The following is a 17,500-nucleotide window of genomic DNA, read 5'->3' on the forward strand; positions in this document are numbered from 1 at the left end:
GGAACTTCTGTGTTTTTTTTTTTTTTTTTCTTGTGTAACCCTGTTGGCTAACTCTCCAGATATGAGCATCTCCATGGTGATACACCAACACTTCACTCCAGTGATATGTGTATTAGTGGCTCCTTTTTTTTTTTGTGCCTGTAGAAACATCTTGTTAATTACTCTGTAGTGTTAACATGACAGGGAGGCTAACAGCGCCTTCAGAAGGTTCAGAGATGGCCAAGCTCACTGCTTTATTGGTTCAGTAGCATGATTTATAATGCCTCATTGGGAGGACTAAATCATCGGCGTGCGTGTGTGTGTGCGTGTGTGTGTGTGTGTGTGTCCCTCTCTCCACAGGACAGCAGCTGAGGGGACAGCTGATTGAAGTCTTAAAATGTTTGGTGGGAATAAATAAGCTTGACTCCTTGACATTATTCTAAACTCCAACCAGAGAGTGTAGTGATTAATTGGAACGTGTGCAGCTAACAAACGAGGAATTAAATTCCCAATGGGTTTAACAGCGTGAGCAGTTACACAGTGCTGTCATGTCCTGCGGTGTCTCAATGCGCCCCCTCAAAGGAACAGGTCAGTGATGACATATTCGCACCAGTGGAAACGTCTCACGGCAAGAGTGTGAATTAATTTGCCTTCCTTTAAAATGTAACTGAGTGAATTAAATCCCTTTAGATCGTTTACTTCTCCCTTGCATGACATAAATCATAAAGCAAATCGAAATTAGCGACGAGACACTGGCTTACTGATTAATATATTGTGTTGCCTTATGATGGAGGATGCAGTCGTGACGAATCAAAAGTGCTTATTGTAGAAAATGTAACGTGCTAATGGAATTTACAGGAACAAAAGTTACCAATATAATATGAGTAATAATATTTAAGTAATTCCCTCCAACAAAATCTCAGTGTGAAGGTGTTATTGTTGTCACCACATCAAGGATTGATTTGAAATCCAGAATTTTAATATTCATTCTTGTTGCGCTTGCACGCATCACTGTTAGCAGCACCATAAGCAGTAATCTGGCGTGGAAGATTGAAGTGTCTACATTCGGCGGCTGGAATTATCTTTGCTTTTGATGAAAGTTGATTATTGTAACCTGGAAAGTTTGTGCAGGCAGTGGTGAGATTATTTCGACTGTGAAAAACTTAACCTCAAACTTCTCGAAACTCTACGACTTGGCCGGTGGCTGTAAATAACTTAAACTGGATTTTAAACATCAACCGCAGCTACATCAAACACTAAAGAACAGATGAAGCTTGTGGCTGCATATATACATACTGAATGAAATATTGCCCATTTTCACTACTGACTTTTTCTTTGAGAACTCAACAACTCAGAAAAGTAATATACCAAGTAATTTGACGGAGAATAATAATTTAAGTAATAACATTAATTTTTACCAGAGTATAATATTTCTTTTGAGTAACAAGCCCAGTCAGTGCATCCTTCCAAGCTGCATTCTGGTTGGTTGCTTAGCAGATGTTGGTTGTAGCAGAATTCACTTTCATATTGTGAGACGCAAAGTTTTCTAACACTCAATTATTTTATTTTTTTTGTCCCAGGCCATTTATGGTTGCAAGACCTTCACAGAGGCCATCTCATCTCTTTCAGTAATCGAACTGGAAAGGCTGCGTGACAAACTGTAGCTGTGTGGGTCGGACATGAGCTGTTGATCCAGTGAGGACACAAACTGACTTTTGCATTTTGTAGCACACTTAGGATTGTTTGTGTGTGAACAGCATAGCAGCCCTAAACTGCCGTGCAGGCTTATGCAAATCTAACTTAAATTTGAGCCTGTGTTTTTAATACCATCGTCAACGTCATGTGTGCAACAGTCAAATTGATTCATTTGCAATTAATTTCCAGTTCAAATATGTTAAGATTATATATCTTCAGTTCAGCCTGAAACAAATTATCACCATTAATGTCCAACAGGTCCAACTTTCTCCTCTCCACTCCTGTCTCTGTTGTTGCTGTCCTCCATAGATGAATATGAAAACATGGGCCCTTGGCCACAGGCAGAGGAAGCAGTGATGCTTTGTTTTTTGGAAGGCTTGTGTCTGTTCTGTTTCATTTTGTGTCTATTATGGATGTTTTTTTGTCTATGTTTTAACATTTTCTAGTTTATGTTTATTTCGTTTAATGTTCATTCCTGCCTCTTTTGGATATTTTAGGATATCGGTATCATTTTCTTAGGAATTTTGCTCCTCATTGTTGTTTTTGTGTATTTGTTTGTTTCAAACAAAAAAACAGGCGTCGGAAATTCTGCATCCATGTTCTCTTCTATGTTGATGCTGAGTGACAAGCAATATGTAGACAGCAAAAAAGAAAAAAACAAAATACAATCCAAATTCGGCAGAACACTGACTTACTTTTTGGTTTGCTTTTGTTAATCTTATATTTCCTCGTATATTCTTGATAATAAGGTAATACTGCTAATGTACAGAGACAAAGGTGAGCAAGTGGACCTTTTTCACAATTCTATAGTCAATAAGGGACATTTTTCTTAACAAAATGACGGAATTACATTGAGCAGAAGACAGATTGGATAAGGGATGAATAATTTAAGGCCCAATGATTAATCCAGCGGTATAATGCCCTGCTGAAATACTCTCTGTGAAGGTAACTTTAGCCCTCAAGAAAGATGGATGTGGAGGTTTGTCATTTGATTTTCTAAAGAAAATGTCATCTTATTCATCAATCTTACTGGCAGGGGGAGAAAGTACAGTAAGTCCATCATAAATATGTTGACAATATATTTTATACACAAATAAAGTTCAGTTGTCCATGCTCCCAAGAAGCAACATGTAAACTAAGAGCAAATCGGTCCCAGAAGTTTGGATTGGTCCAGTGTATAATCCTGTTGTTGATACAGACTTTCAAGCTACTTTGAGGATGAGCTTACAGGGTTTGCTGTGAGCTAAAGACTCCCCCACTGTCAGTTATACGTACAGTCTACTGAGAAACTTCCAAAACATTTTTGAAGAGTCACGGGATTACAGCATTATATGCTTTAGACTGTCTGTGTGTGTGTGTGTGTGACAGGGGAATTAAAAAGAGCAAGACAGGCAAAGAGTGCAGGCTGCTTTACATTTCCTGATAAATATATAGAGCACTGAGGGCAGCAGTATATTGCTTTACACAGTGAAAAACACAACCTGAATCAATTTCACAATTAGCTAGTTCAGTATTTTAATTAAAAAACAACAGTTGCCTGTGAAGAAATCAATTCTAACTAAAGAGGCAAAAGAGCGAATTCCCCTGCTAGTTTACCATTAGCACTGTCAATTCAAAGTCAAGCACAAGATGCTTTTAGGCCTTTATTTTGAAAATATATTCAACACGCTCTCCCTCCACAGCTTCAGGTAGTGATACCTCCCAAGGTGACATTTTTTTATGTCCTTTGACATCACATGAATGCTGCAGGTGTGCTTTTTGTCACAGTTTGATGCCACCAGAGCACCACTATCTAATACATAAGGGGACAATGAAGGTGGCCTATGGGACCTGTCATTATGACATGCTAAACGTCCTAAAGTTAAGGGTTTGGTTGACTTTACACTCAAACACAACTGGGCTACACTTAGGCAGCAAAGACTCAGGAATGTAATGATTACGTAGTGAAAAAACATGTTTTTTTACTGAATGAAATGATACTTTCATTAATGGAAAGGCAGCTGGCAGGAGGTGGTTGGGGAGGGTGGTGGATGTATAATGCACAGGACTGTCAGGCCACCTACTGTCAAGAAAACCGCTGACTTTAGGGACCAAGATCGTGGATGTGTTTAAAAGTGATAAAACGCATTTTGTGTTAGATTTTTCCCTTATTACACCAGCCATTAATCTTCCTTAGACCCTAACCATCTTCTGGTTGTGATTAGGCAGGTAATCACAACCAGAAGATGCTTTAATAACGCTGTAGTCAAACAAACTGTAGATCTGGATACACAGAAGACAAAACTGGATATTTTGCTTCAAGATCAAAGATATTTTGGCAGACAAAAATACATTGTCTGGAAACATTTTATTAACATGTTCACTATCAGTATATGTGCAACTCAACATTTACTTTCTTTTTACATGAAAAAAAAGAAAAAAAAAACCTTATTTTTGGGAGACGGGGTTGAATAATGGTATCCCGGGCATTTCTATTGTACGTGGCTGACAGCACCGTGTGTTTCACACTGATGCAAACGGGTGACATACCCACAAATTGGTAGTGTCAAACCGAAAAACTGATGATTTTGACGCCTCGGGAATAAGAACGGGCTGGTATATTACAGTATTCAAGAAAAAAAGAATTTAATAGAGCAGTGAGAAAGTTCTAAAATATTTTTCCGAATATTCCGAACAGTGCTCTTGTATTCAAGAAATTCTTCTCACTTTGCAGTTTCTTAAACCCATGTTAAAATAAACTGTCATTTGAGTTTGTGAAACAATTTCCTTATTTTGATAGTTAATAGTAGAAAGATGACATCAAGAAATGGAGAATGGCAGTTAAGAGGACACATGCAACAAAAGTCTTTTTTGACTTTGATTGATTAAACTATCATGTTCCAGCTCATGGTGTACTCCATTGTAAACTCCTACTGCAGGGGACATTTTTTTTCTAAGAACACATCCCAGTACGGAAAGTTTATGTTAAGTGAATCAGCAACAAAAAAACTCTTTAATTTGAAAACTTTTTTCTCTTTGTTGCTTGATATAGGACTTGAGTTGCTTCACAGTGCTGGGCCAACTCGGTTGTATTTTCACTTAATGTTGGACCTGGCTATATGTCGAAGTGTCCCTGGGCAAGACACTGAACCCCTAACAGCCCATTCCCCTCCCCAACTGTGCAGTGTCGGTCCAAGCCCGGTAGAAATAGGGGAGGGTCGCGTCTGGAAGGGCATCCGGCGTAAAACCTGTGCCAAATCAACATGCGGAAGATGATCCGCTGTGGCGACACTGTACTCACGGGATAAGCCGAAAGGACACAAAAAATTGGACCAGTGGTCTTAATTGGGTTACAGGACTGAACTGAACATAGGTCACTTTAGCACATGGATACTAAAAAGCCACATTGTTGTAATGTGTGCAGGATGTGGTTTGACATTGTGTTGCTGAAAAGCAAAAGCTTCCTTGTAAAATATGTGGTCTTTATGGCAGCATTTGTTGCTCCAAAACCTTTAAAAATCCTTCAGCAATAATGGAGCCTTTGCGGATGTGTACTTATGTCCTCTTACACTATTACAGATGATGGATTTTGACATTTGTGCTGATAACAAGTCAGATGCTCCCTCTGCTAATTAGCATGGATTCTTACACACAGCTGCCATGATTTGGATCTTGTTTATATATGGTTGTTTCTATGCATGGTAGAGTTTTAACTTACATTTGTGGATGCAGTGACAAACTGTGTTTACTGATGATTTTAAGACGAGTTCCTAAGCCCACATGGGGATTTTAACTAGCAGAAACCAGTAACAGCAATGAGAGCAAACTGTCCGTGAAGCGTCACAAACGGAAGCTGTTTACATGGACAGCAGTAGCTTCCAGCAGCCTCGTTTGAGATAAGAATAAAACCTTATTTCCAACTCATCTCCAGCTCACCCTGCAAAACACATACACCATGCTAGTACACTTTTGTCAGCCATAATTTAATTTTCAGTTTCTCAGTACAAAACAGCAAACAAAAGTGTTACTAGCTGACCTGCACATTTTTTACAAAAGGCCGCCACCATTGTCTTCCTGTGGAATCGCCACTCGTTTAGTATAAATGCCAAGTGTATGGAGTAGGTTCTTCGTTTAGCGTGTGTGTTCTTAAGTTCTTCTTAACATTAACAATCAGTAAAATGTGTTTTTAACTGATTAATAATAATGTGTCCATGTTTTGAAAATCGGTCAGGAGTTGAATATCCTGTGCACCAGGCCTTAATTAATGAAAGATGGGACTGCTGTCGTTAAAACAGCTATTTTATTTTTATGGAGAATGGCTGCTTCCCATTGTGCCAATTTCAATCCAGATTAAACAGAGAGTCGTGTATTTGTACTGTCTTGTCTCTAACAGAGCTTTGGTTCCCACAGTTATTGATTTGTCAGCTTTAACTTCCACTGACAGCACTTTTATTCCCTGCACTTGAGAAGCCACATACTCTCTGCCCATTGCTTCATGTGCACGTTTTCCTGACATAAAAACAAACCCCACCCATGTTCACGCATGTCTGGCATGTCAAACGACAGCCAACGCTGATATCTCACACTATTTTCTCCTGCATGCCTCAGAGTCTCCGTCCGTTTGGACGGGAATCTAGTCTCTGCTGCTCAGCTCCATGTGTGGTTTAGTGAGCGGAAAAGCTGCAAACTTCAAACACTGCTGCTCTCTGACGCAGCGATAAACCCTGGCTGATGAAAGACTATAGCTTCAGAGACGGAGAGGAGATGATGAGCTTAATTTAGAGGATTTAGCAGTTCTGTCTCTTCTTTTCTGCATTTTGTTGAACACACCTTCATGTCTGATTTCTGAGAAACTGAGAAAGTAATTACACTTGTCTCTTATCTGTGGAAAATGTTAACATAGGGGTGAATAAAAGTACATTCTGTTGGATGTCAACTGGATGTGAATTGCCAAAAGTGGAAATTTCTCATAACCTCATTTGATGATAGAATTGTGACTAATTTACAGCACAAAATAAAATGTGCATTCTGCTGTATTATTTGAGAGAGGTGTCTACTGTCCCTGTCCTACCTCCATGTAAAATGTTGACTACCACCATCTACTGTTCACTTAGAGGAGTTGACTTTTCAAACAAAAAAAACATTATTCATACATACCATATAAATAAATACCTTTATGTTGAGAGGAAAAAAACATGGCATTCAATTATAATACTCAGATTAAGAAATATTAGAGACATATTGCCTCAAAGGACATGCACAACAAAAACTCCCCTCCGAGGACATGCACTGTTTCTGATAAAAAAATCTTTATACTATTAAAAAAGAACCTGTGCAGTCCGGTGTAGTATACCGTGCTATACACTGAATGATTTGCAGCAATGGTTTGTGCTTTACCTTTATCAACAGTAACATTCGCGTGAACATCTGATCATATTTGAGCTTATATTTATGCTGAAATAAACATGGAGGTGCCACAGTAATTTGTATTCACTTAATGGTCAGGTTGGTAAAATTTTCAACATAAATGAACGAGTCTTTGCTGGTGTCTCGGTTTCCTTGCAGGTCCCCATTGTGTGCCCTTACTCTTTGTTAAATTTAAAATTTTGCAGGTTTACAAAAGATGGCAAGCAATGCTGTTTGAATACAGGCTCAAGTAGCGACACCTTTGCAGCAGAAGGTATCAGGCTTTGTAAGAAACTGATTAATTTTGAGAAACACGAGCACTAGCATTGCTCACATATCATTTGTTTATGCCACAGTCATCTTGTAAATGTGTTACCGAGCTGAAAACATAATGGTGAGAAATACAAAAGCATTTATCACCTTAAAAAGTTGTTATCAACTATCCATTTCATGCATGGATGTTAAAACTAAACATCTTGAAAAATACTTTTTTGACAGTAAAACTGCACTGTACAGAGGATATGGATCAGCACTGGTCGGCGAGTCACCGCTGTTCAGAGAATCTCTTTGTCATCGCCTCTTGTCCCCTGGGAGCCCTTTACCTCTGTCCTCATCAGAGCCCCACAGAGACCTCTCTGTCAGTCACCCAGACACCGACCTCTGATTGGATCAAAGATTGATTACACCCTATTCATTCGGCGGCATCATTGGAAGACAGAAATGCATGCACCGCCGGTCAATGGGGCCTTGTAATCAGTGCCAGTGCAACGGTGACATGACACCATGGTGGTAGGAAAATCACAGGGCTGATTTCAGGGCAGACATGTACGGAGCGCTGTAATTTTGGTCCAGATCAAAATCTGTCCCCAGCACACTGGAAGTTAATTGCCAAGCGAGGTTTCAGTTCGTGAAAGCTATTTGAGTGGTTTCCAGTCAGGCTTTGATTGATTTCCTTAAATGCAGTGAAAAACATCCTGTAACTCTAATCCTCAATGATGTTGAGATACCGCATATTATGATTATGTGAAAACCAAAAGCTTCATGATTATTTGATCAACAACTAAATGATATCATTTGAATACTTAAGACTTGTTTCCAGGAAAGTGGAAATTCAAAAGTGACAACATAGATAATTCCCCCCATGATGCCGCTATGTCTATTTGATAACTTTTATCATATCAAAAAAAGATTCGACAGAAGAATATTTTAATGATGAAATCCCTGCAGCCATCTGTTGGTGTAATGAAATGGCTGGTGCTGGCAGAAGATCTGGATGACCTCTCGCTATGCACAGACAGCATATGCTGCACTGCAGTGTTGAAGGCACAACCTTTCCAGCGCTGACGACCATCAGCAACCTCATAATCATCAAAACCTCATCTGTTACATTCATAAATCCCACGCCAGTCTGGATTCTTGAGGATTTGCAAAACAGAGTGGGACCATATGCTGCAATTCTGCACACGCACGGACTGGTGAACAAAGACAGAGAAATTAATTAAAACCGTGGCTTGCCGGTTGGATTTTTAAGATCTGCAAATATCACAGGGAAACAATAACAGGACTCTTTCTGATCGGTTTTGTTCCATGAGGTATTAAGAGCTAGAGATCCACAAGGGCTAAGACTCACTGTACCTAAGCTGCCACTGCTTCCTGCATTGTGTGATTAACACACTCAGCTCTTTGCCCGACTGCCTAACATGAGCAAAACATCATTTTTTTTTAGTTTCCGTGCTTTGTGTCACTTACACAACAGTGAATCTGTAGTTCTTCAGACGCCTGCAATGAGATTCTGGATGCTGACTTTTAAGTGCTAATGGGCCGGATATTAGTGATGTAGTAAAGTGTGTGTGTGTGTGTGTGTTTCTGAGTGAGAGAAATAAGGGAGGGCCTGTTTAACTTTATGTGGTGATATCCTTGGTGTGTATGAGATGAGTGGAGGCTGGCTGAGATTCTGTTGCACCAAGCAGAGGCAGTTTCAAGGATTACTGTCGAGGCGGAAAAGAGGCAATTAATCTCTGTCTTCAGAATGGGATACAGATGAGCTTCAAGGCCTTTAGGATCTTTTTGGAAACGATAAGCTTCTGTTTACTAATTTTCCCATGTGGTCACATTGATGATGATGTGTGTATATCTGGCAGATATTCAAATATGCATGTGTGAGCGCGGAAAAGCAGGTTTAGTAAGAAACATTCTTTATTTTAAATGTCATGCGCCAGTGTTTGTTGGATTTTGTTTTGCTTATTTTCAATTACAGCCAGTTCTTGAGCGGCTGCAGCATCCAGGGTGCTATCAGTTTGAACAGCATGTTTGATCAGAACTAAGCTCTGCTGACATTTGATTGTTTGTTTTTTTTTACGCATGTCCTTGTCCCTCCCTGTGGTGTCAGGTCAAAACCAGAACAACTCATAATGTCTGCGTGAGGTGATGACGGAAATGGAATTCCAGGAAAGATGTGCTCGTTCGCATCAGATCTTTAGGTCGATTCGGGGAGTTTTCAGTACTGTACCTGCCTGACACCAATGACCAAAACTAAAGCCAAATGTAGCCGCACATCATCATTTCCCCCGGCTGCAGAATTCAGCCTGATCAGACCTGGCACAACAAGCATCTTTACCTTCAGGAGTTCGACAACGGTTTTCTCCATCTGTCTGTGCAGATTTAACTCCACATTCCCCTGAAAACACAAACTGAGGAACACGAGGAACACACATGAAAAAATGTGGCCTGAGTAGAAAGTCAAGGGCCAAAACACGGGTGAGTTAAAATTGTGATCACTGTGGAGCTAATGAATAGAATAAATCAAAAAAGACAAAAACACTGTTTAGGCTTTAAACCAATGGATATGCAGTTCTGATGGCAGCAATAAATTGAGTGAAGCATCTTGCAGCCTTGCATTGACCTTATGTGGCCCGTCCCTTATACGTTCCGTCTCTTTGTTACCTTTTTGGGTCATTCAATATGTAACTGAACGGTAGTTACATACATGAAAGATTTGACAGTAGATTAATCATTTTTTCAGTCAGACGAGCATCCAAATAATGTGTAAGATTAGGTTTCAGCTTTTAAAGCACTTCTTTCTAGACTGTTGTGATTGCTAGGCCCACTACATGTGACAACAGGCATCATAATCCTCATGTGCCCATCCATTAAAAGACCACATATGGCTCAGACTTGTGTAGCACTGAAAGTGATTCAATAATATTACCAGAGTCCCAAAGAGTGATTTGTCCAGACCTGAAGCTTACAAGTTCAGAATTCATCATATTAATGCAAAGCAGTGCATGTGTGAAAGAGGCTTTAGCTGCTACTATATGCGCTAATGCTGGCAAAGTAAATACACATAAAGAAAGTTGCAGTTCTGACCAGTTCATACTTCCTGTAAAATTTTCATTGCTTCTCTACATTTTTGAGGAGACCATATGACCTAAAGCCAGTATGTGACTGAAAAGTTACTGTTTTGTAGCACTAAACTAGTTTGATTTCTATAACAAATACCATCAATTGTTTGATTTTGTCTTAAATCAGATTTAAAGTATAGTATAGTATATACGTTTTCTTTTGTGTGAAGCCATTCACCTCCGTGTTTATTGTCATTGTCCTGCTGCACTAGTCAACTTCTAATGAACTTCTGCTGGTGAACAGCCCCCTTGATATTATCTTGTAAGATAAACTTTATTTAGTTATTTATTTTCCCTCAGTGATGCCAAACTGTCCGGGCATTGAGGCATCAAAGCAACCACAAACTATTAGGATTCTTTCACCGTCTGTCACAGAATGATGATTTCATGTTGCTATGTGGTTTCCTATTTACTGTGTAGCCTGAAAAGCTCAGTCTTAGTATGGTCATCACGGTCCCCTGTCCTGCTACTTTGCCAACGATCCCTACCTAACCAATGTGCAGGGATAGTTGGAAAACAAACAAGGTAGGGATCCATGACCACTATATACCATGTAACCTGTTAAGGATCACAAGAGGGCTGTCGAAACTATCACACATATCCTATGGTCTTTGGACTGTGCGAGGAAATGGGGATAACATGCAAACTCCACAGAGAAAAGCTCCAATTGGCTTGTTGTTTCAAAACCATGTTTCACAACTTAGCTTCGAGATGACTGCGACCGTGAGGCCTGCGTCAAGGTGTACGCCAATGATTACAGTATCTCTAAAAGCAAAAACTATTTTTGCACATAGGTTTCAAAACCCACACCAGAAACAGTCTGAACGTCTTAGTTTGTCTGGTCAATTGCAAATAAGCCGTATACGAGGTGAATAACACTCCCCCTTGTCTTTCATTCACCACTTGGCCAACCCTGACAAGTTTGTCAGCTACAACCAACAACTCACTCGTCCCATCGGGACGTTTATCTGCAGAAATGTTAAGTGTAATGTTCCTCTTTTTTGTAGATCTACAAGTCAAAGCAAACACCAACGATATAGTTTAATGTGCATGTACTGATTTCTAAGCAGAAATGAATTTAAATTTCATTTGAACAAGGTGTCTGAATCAAGCATTGTTAAGAACTATTTTGAGAAATCTCTCCTTTGCTAAACAGAGCTTGAATTTACTTTTATTCTATTCATTTTCTCCTTTCCTTTCTCCTTTCCTGTCTTTCACTGATAAGCCCCCCTCACCACAGAACACAATGGCTCCATTGTACTAAACCACAGAGCTGATAATGTTACGTGACATTAAGGGCAATGATGTTAGTTCCTATTCAGAGAGACATTTTGATTGGAACGTAGACTTACAAAGAGTGCCATAATATTTGATGCTTTCAGAAATTAATGAATCCAATATTAAACACAATCACCATTGATCTACACAATCATGGACTCTGAGTATTTTATTAGGCTGCATGTCAGGACATGTTTGGTTTCCAGAGGGGGAAAAGAGGAGACTAACTAATACAGCAAAAATATTATGAAGACATGCTTTATTGAGGATTTTATTTGCTCAAACATTTGCTGTAGTACAAGTCTGCACTCTTTGTGAAGGCTTTTGCTGCCAGTCCATTTACTTTGAAACCTATCTATCCACAGCAGCAGAAGCACTAAGAACTTCCAATGTCATTCAACTCTTCTGTTGTAAGAAGTCAATTGTTTTTCTCCTCCTTTTTATGTCTAATAATATTCATATTCCCCTGAAAGCTGACCTGTGAAAGAAGCAGCTATTACAGGGCTGTCAATGCTATGTCTTTATCTTCGCTCTCCAAATGTTGGGGTCAGCCAAGACTTGACGCTCAGCAGACAATTCTCCCAAAGACCTAATGTGATTAATGGGTGTCACTTAAGAGGGGTGGGGTGGGGTTGGAGAAAAAAAAAAGTAATCCAAAGGAGATTGTTGCTGAAGAAAAGGTACACTGGTGGCAGTTCATCGGTAAGATTTTAGCCCCCTCGTCTGTGACTACGTGCTTTATAATGTTCAATGTCACTTTCAAAGTTTAAACACGGCTGATAATGCAACCTTGAAATGAGGTGTGGGCCCGGAGTTTGCAGGGAGCAATTAACGCGCTTTGTGTTGGTAATGTTTGCAAGGTACATTAAGGCATAGTGCCGAAATGCCTGACATTGCTCACGAAAAAATGCATCCTCTGGTGTAATTCCAACTCTATAAAATTGCCTCCCTTTGCTGGTCCTTTAGCCACTGGTGACAAGGCCATGTGAGGGTTTTAAAAAGCCGTGGAGTCTCTTTGCTGCCACGGCTGTCCTTGCTTTTTTCCCTCTCTTCACTCTGCCAGTCATCGTTTGCCTTTATACTTTAAAGTATAAAGTACAGCTCGAAGAAAGCGAGACGACCAAAAGAACGTGCTTTATACCTGCTGTTAAACATTTGTTTGTCTTGTTTCGAGATGCAGTCAGATAATACTCACAGTTGGACCCAGATTTCTTGTTCATTTGCAAAAACAGCTTGTCACAAATGTCACATCCTCACCTCGTGTTGACACCACTTGTAGCATGTTTTGATTCTTCTAATTCCAGCAGAATATGGACAGTCCAATGTTTGAAGGATGTTGCTTATTAAAATGCCCACCACCTGTTTGAGGCACCTGTTTCTCATTTAAGCTTATCTGATTTTGTGTTGGTCTTACATGTGTGTATTGTGTCAATAAAGATGTCGTCATGTTCAGTTTAGTATAGTCAAAAGCTTGGACAACCCTTATTGTTCTTCTTCTCTCTGTTTCAATTGTTTTCTAATTGTCTGTCGTCTAAATCATCTGAAACCATATCACTCGAATCACCTGATGCAGCAAGTGCCAAATTTAAAATCGTCCATTTAAAGTTAATTCCTTATGTTTTTCAGCCCAAGCAGCTCTAGTTTTAATGGTCTGTCTCGGTATTAGTTTCCTTGCATCAGTTCGACTATGTAGGCTTGAATGTCATTCTCCCGTTAACAGTCAATGTGACTAGTTCTGCAACTTTAAGAAATATTTGTAGTCTGTGATTTCTGAGGCTGGTAACTCTGATGAGCATTTCTTCTGCAGCACAGGTAACTCTTCCTTGCGGTTCCTGGAAAGGTCCCCATTAGAACCAGTTTTATCTAAGGATTTAATTTGTTTTGGGGACCACACTTAAAAAAAAAACATTTTCCAGTTTTTCTTATTGACCAAACTTCATGTCAACAATGGTATTTTGTTTGAAGTTTTTTCTTTACAGAGGATGGTTCTTGCCATAATATGGATAATTACAGTAGTTTAATCCATCAAAACTGGTGAAAAAACAACAAAAAAATAATTGTACTAGTTAAATTTCGAAGAGGCCATTTCATGAAAACTTTCAGTTTTATATCTTCAATTCTGGAAATCTACTGAAACCGATTTGCAATTGCAATAACTTCAAACAAGTCTTCCAACCTTGAAGCCATATAATGTAGTTCATTTGTTATACGCCTACACAGTGAGGCAGGCACCTGGTAAAATTGGACGCTTTTTGGCAAAAGGCGCTAAAATGCAGCAGCCATCTCTTACAATGGCCCCAAAATGGCAGTTTGTGTACGTTCGTCCTAAACAGTCAAAACTCCTCTATTACAACTGTGCAAACACGGCACTTTGGTTGGGTTTAGGCAAATTAATTGCTATGTCAGGTGATTTTGAAACTACAAGTCTGGTCTCCTGTGTCAAAATGTTAGGTGACGCATTTGCTACATCCCCTAAACATTACCCTGCAGTAATACATGTCTGTCGGGTTTCCTTCCCACTGGTTCTAAGGACCAAGAGAGTTTTACTTTACAGGAGAACTGTCTCTGTCTTTAGCATTGTGTTAAAATGGTTTGTTTCGGTTCCTTTAGGGCGCCCCTCATGGTAGACTCTGTTCTGAATGGACATCTTGTCGAGGCCTGCCAGTGGGCTACGCAGGGTGGTGAGCCATGGATGTAAAATCAAAATGGTGGGTACGTCTTGGTACTGTGGAACTAACACGCTGGTCTATTTATGGAGTGATGACATAAGTAGGACTGTCAGGAATGTTTTGGAAGGCTCCAGAGAAAGTCTCTGGAAGGCCTTAGAAAAGTTACCGAGTTATTTTGTGACTTCTTCTACATACGCTCAAATCATGGTACTTAGGTGTCCACGTTGAACAACACCAGTCATCACTACATTTTCATTACAACTGAAAAATGAAAAAAGCAGGATATGTCATTTAAATGCATATCTGTTTAAAAAAAACAAGGTGGGTAACAAGGATCATGGAGCTGGTTAAAGCTGTGCAAAGCTATGATCAAGGCCTTGGATCAGAGGTGGGAGAAGTACTCCTAAATGCCAAATGACTAAATGTAAATGTACTCAAAACATTTGTTTATTTGAGTCAATATCACAGAGCATTAATAGTCTAGCATTCAAAATTTTAATTAAGTAAAAGTACAGAAAAGAGAAATACTTGATACAAAAGTGAAAGTAATAGATGCAAAGAATAAAAAAACCTTTAAAAAGATGATACTGGAAACCTTTATACCGCTTCTCACTAACAATCTCACACACACCTAGGTGGGAGCTGCTCACTCACCGGGAGCAACTAAGTTGGGGGCTCAACGACACTTCAATCGAACCAACAACCACAGTCACGTGCTATAGGTTTAGCATTGCAGTGTGGCCATGTTTTGTTTTTGTTTTTTTGTCCTTTCGGCTTATCCCGTGAGTTCAGGGTCACACACATTGTCCGCATGTTGATTTGGCACATCTTTTACGCCAGATGTCCTTCCTGACGCAACCCTCCTCAATTTTCTTTTTTCTTGGACCGGTACTGCGCAGCTGGGGAGGGGAATGGGCTGTTAGGGGTTCAGTGTCCTGCCCAGAGACACTTTGACATATACCCCGGGGATTGAACCACTGACCCTGTGGCCCGTGGACAACTGCCTTACCAACTGAGCATGTTGTTGTACATATTGTACATGTTGTGCATTCCCTGGCAAAGTTGTTTGCTGGAACACAAATATAGTAGCAGGCAAGTGTCGAAGCATCCATGGTTTCTGCAGCAGTTTGAATTTGAAAACTTTCCAAGGTCTTTGTAATACCACATAGAGTGGAATTTAATACCTATTTCACAGTCATACTGGCCACAGTGTGAAGGTATGATGGAAAACCAGCAGGGACAATGTGGCCGAGAATTATTATTTTATATTTTTGCAGTAGCTCTCAGCAACATACAATGGTACCTAATGATTAAAGGAGCTAAATAGTGATAGATGGATAAACAATCCAATCATAATCTTTACCTATTATCCTGTCGCCTGGCCAGTCGGGCCCAGCTGACATTGGTCAAAAGGTGGGGTACACCCTGGACAGGTTGCCAGTCTATCACAGGGGGCTGAGACCCAGACATAAACACCTAAAGTTTTAAAGTCATCAATTAACCTAACTGCATGTCTTAGGATGATGGGAGGAAAGTTCACACGAAAAAAGTTTTAGCCGTCTCCTGCAGTGTAATTCACTGCCGCTGAATCCCTAATTTAGTTTAAAGGTCTTTAACATTTCTCAGCACCATTGAGGAGTAATGTAGAGTCCCCCCTGTAACATATTCCCACATTATTGCCTATCTGCATCCACTCATCACAGCGTGCATGAGGCACACTGAGCGTGTTCAGCGTTGTAGCAGCAACGTGTGACCACTCGCTGTGGATTAGAGTGCGAGGAGCGAACAGGAGATGAAGGTACATGTGAGTCTCCCAATCGCCTGCCTGAACACCTGATAAGACCACAGCCACCTAATCCACCCCCCCACCCCCCACCCCCATGCCTGTGGGGAAAAAAAAGAAAAGCTTAAAGTCAATACCCATCCAGAGACTGATGAGGAGGCCTCCGAGGCTTCCATCTCCACCGCTTTAACCCGACAGGGAGGGCTGATAAGCACGTTTGCTTGCTCTCAGTGAATTCCTATTATTTCCATCAAGTCGAGTGAATTTTAATGTTGGGTGTGCTGAATTAAAAAATGTATATGTTTAGGGTGATCGGCCGTTTCTGTTTTGTTTTTTTTTTCATCGTTGAAGCTGCTTGAAGTACCTACGAAGGATGAGGAGTGTGGAACACCTTTTCATTCCCCCATCCAAAAATGTCACAAGCCTTTTGCTGCGCTGCTAAATGTCCACACATACTCTTTCTCAACTATGAGTTGGGGAAAAATAAGTGTTAATTACAGTATTTTGATTAGAGACCAACAGATGTATTACCATGGAGACAGTCGTACCTGAACACAGACAGGGTGTTATATTAATTATTCAAAGTCGGCAAATGAAAAGCTCTCTAAGAGGCATGTAGAGTAAAAATTTCTTAATTTCTTGACAGCCATGTTCCATCAAATATATATATATTTATATACTGAAAAATCAAAAGTGCAGAAAATGAATGTGTCTGAGCAGCGTACTGATTGGACTCCTTATCTTAGATTGCAGGTGTCTGATTCTGATTTGATGACACAAAAAAAAAAAAAACAGTCATTATTGCCACGTGTTTGCTGTAATCGCAATTTAAATCTAACTCTTTAATCCACAGATACGACATCAAACTAATGCTGAGTACTCGGCTAAATAAATCTGAGAAGTAAACATTGAAACAGAGAACACATCCCATAGCTTATAGTGCATATATTTTAATTAAGGGATTTGTTGAATATAATTTTTGTGCTTTTACTTTGGCCATAAATTAACATTAGGAGCAGGTCGTGTTAGTGTATGAATTATATTTAAAGGCATCACTCCCCTTTTGTTTTGTTTTTTTTGTTTTTTTTTATTTGCTCCACACTTGGAATGAAAAGCCTGTTGTGAGTGAAACTGAAAAACATAAAACAGACAAAACATCATTAAACACGAAAATGAATGGTTTTAAATAAAATCAAAAGAGAGTGCATTTCTAACCTATTAATATCCATCAAATAAAGACCAGGGACATTAAAAATAAATGATAAAATCAGTTAACAGTGACAAAGCAAATATATTTAAAAAGGCTATGT

The sequence above is a fragment of the Channa argus genome, chromosome 19 (genome assembly GCF_033026475.1).
Source record: "Channa argus isolate prfri chromosome 19, Channa argus male v1.0, whole genome shotgun sequence".
NCBI classification, from domain to species: domain Eukaryota; kingdom Metazoa; phylum Chordata; class Actinopteri; order Anabantiformes; family Channidae; genus Channa; species Channa argus.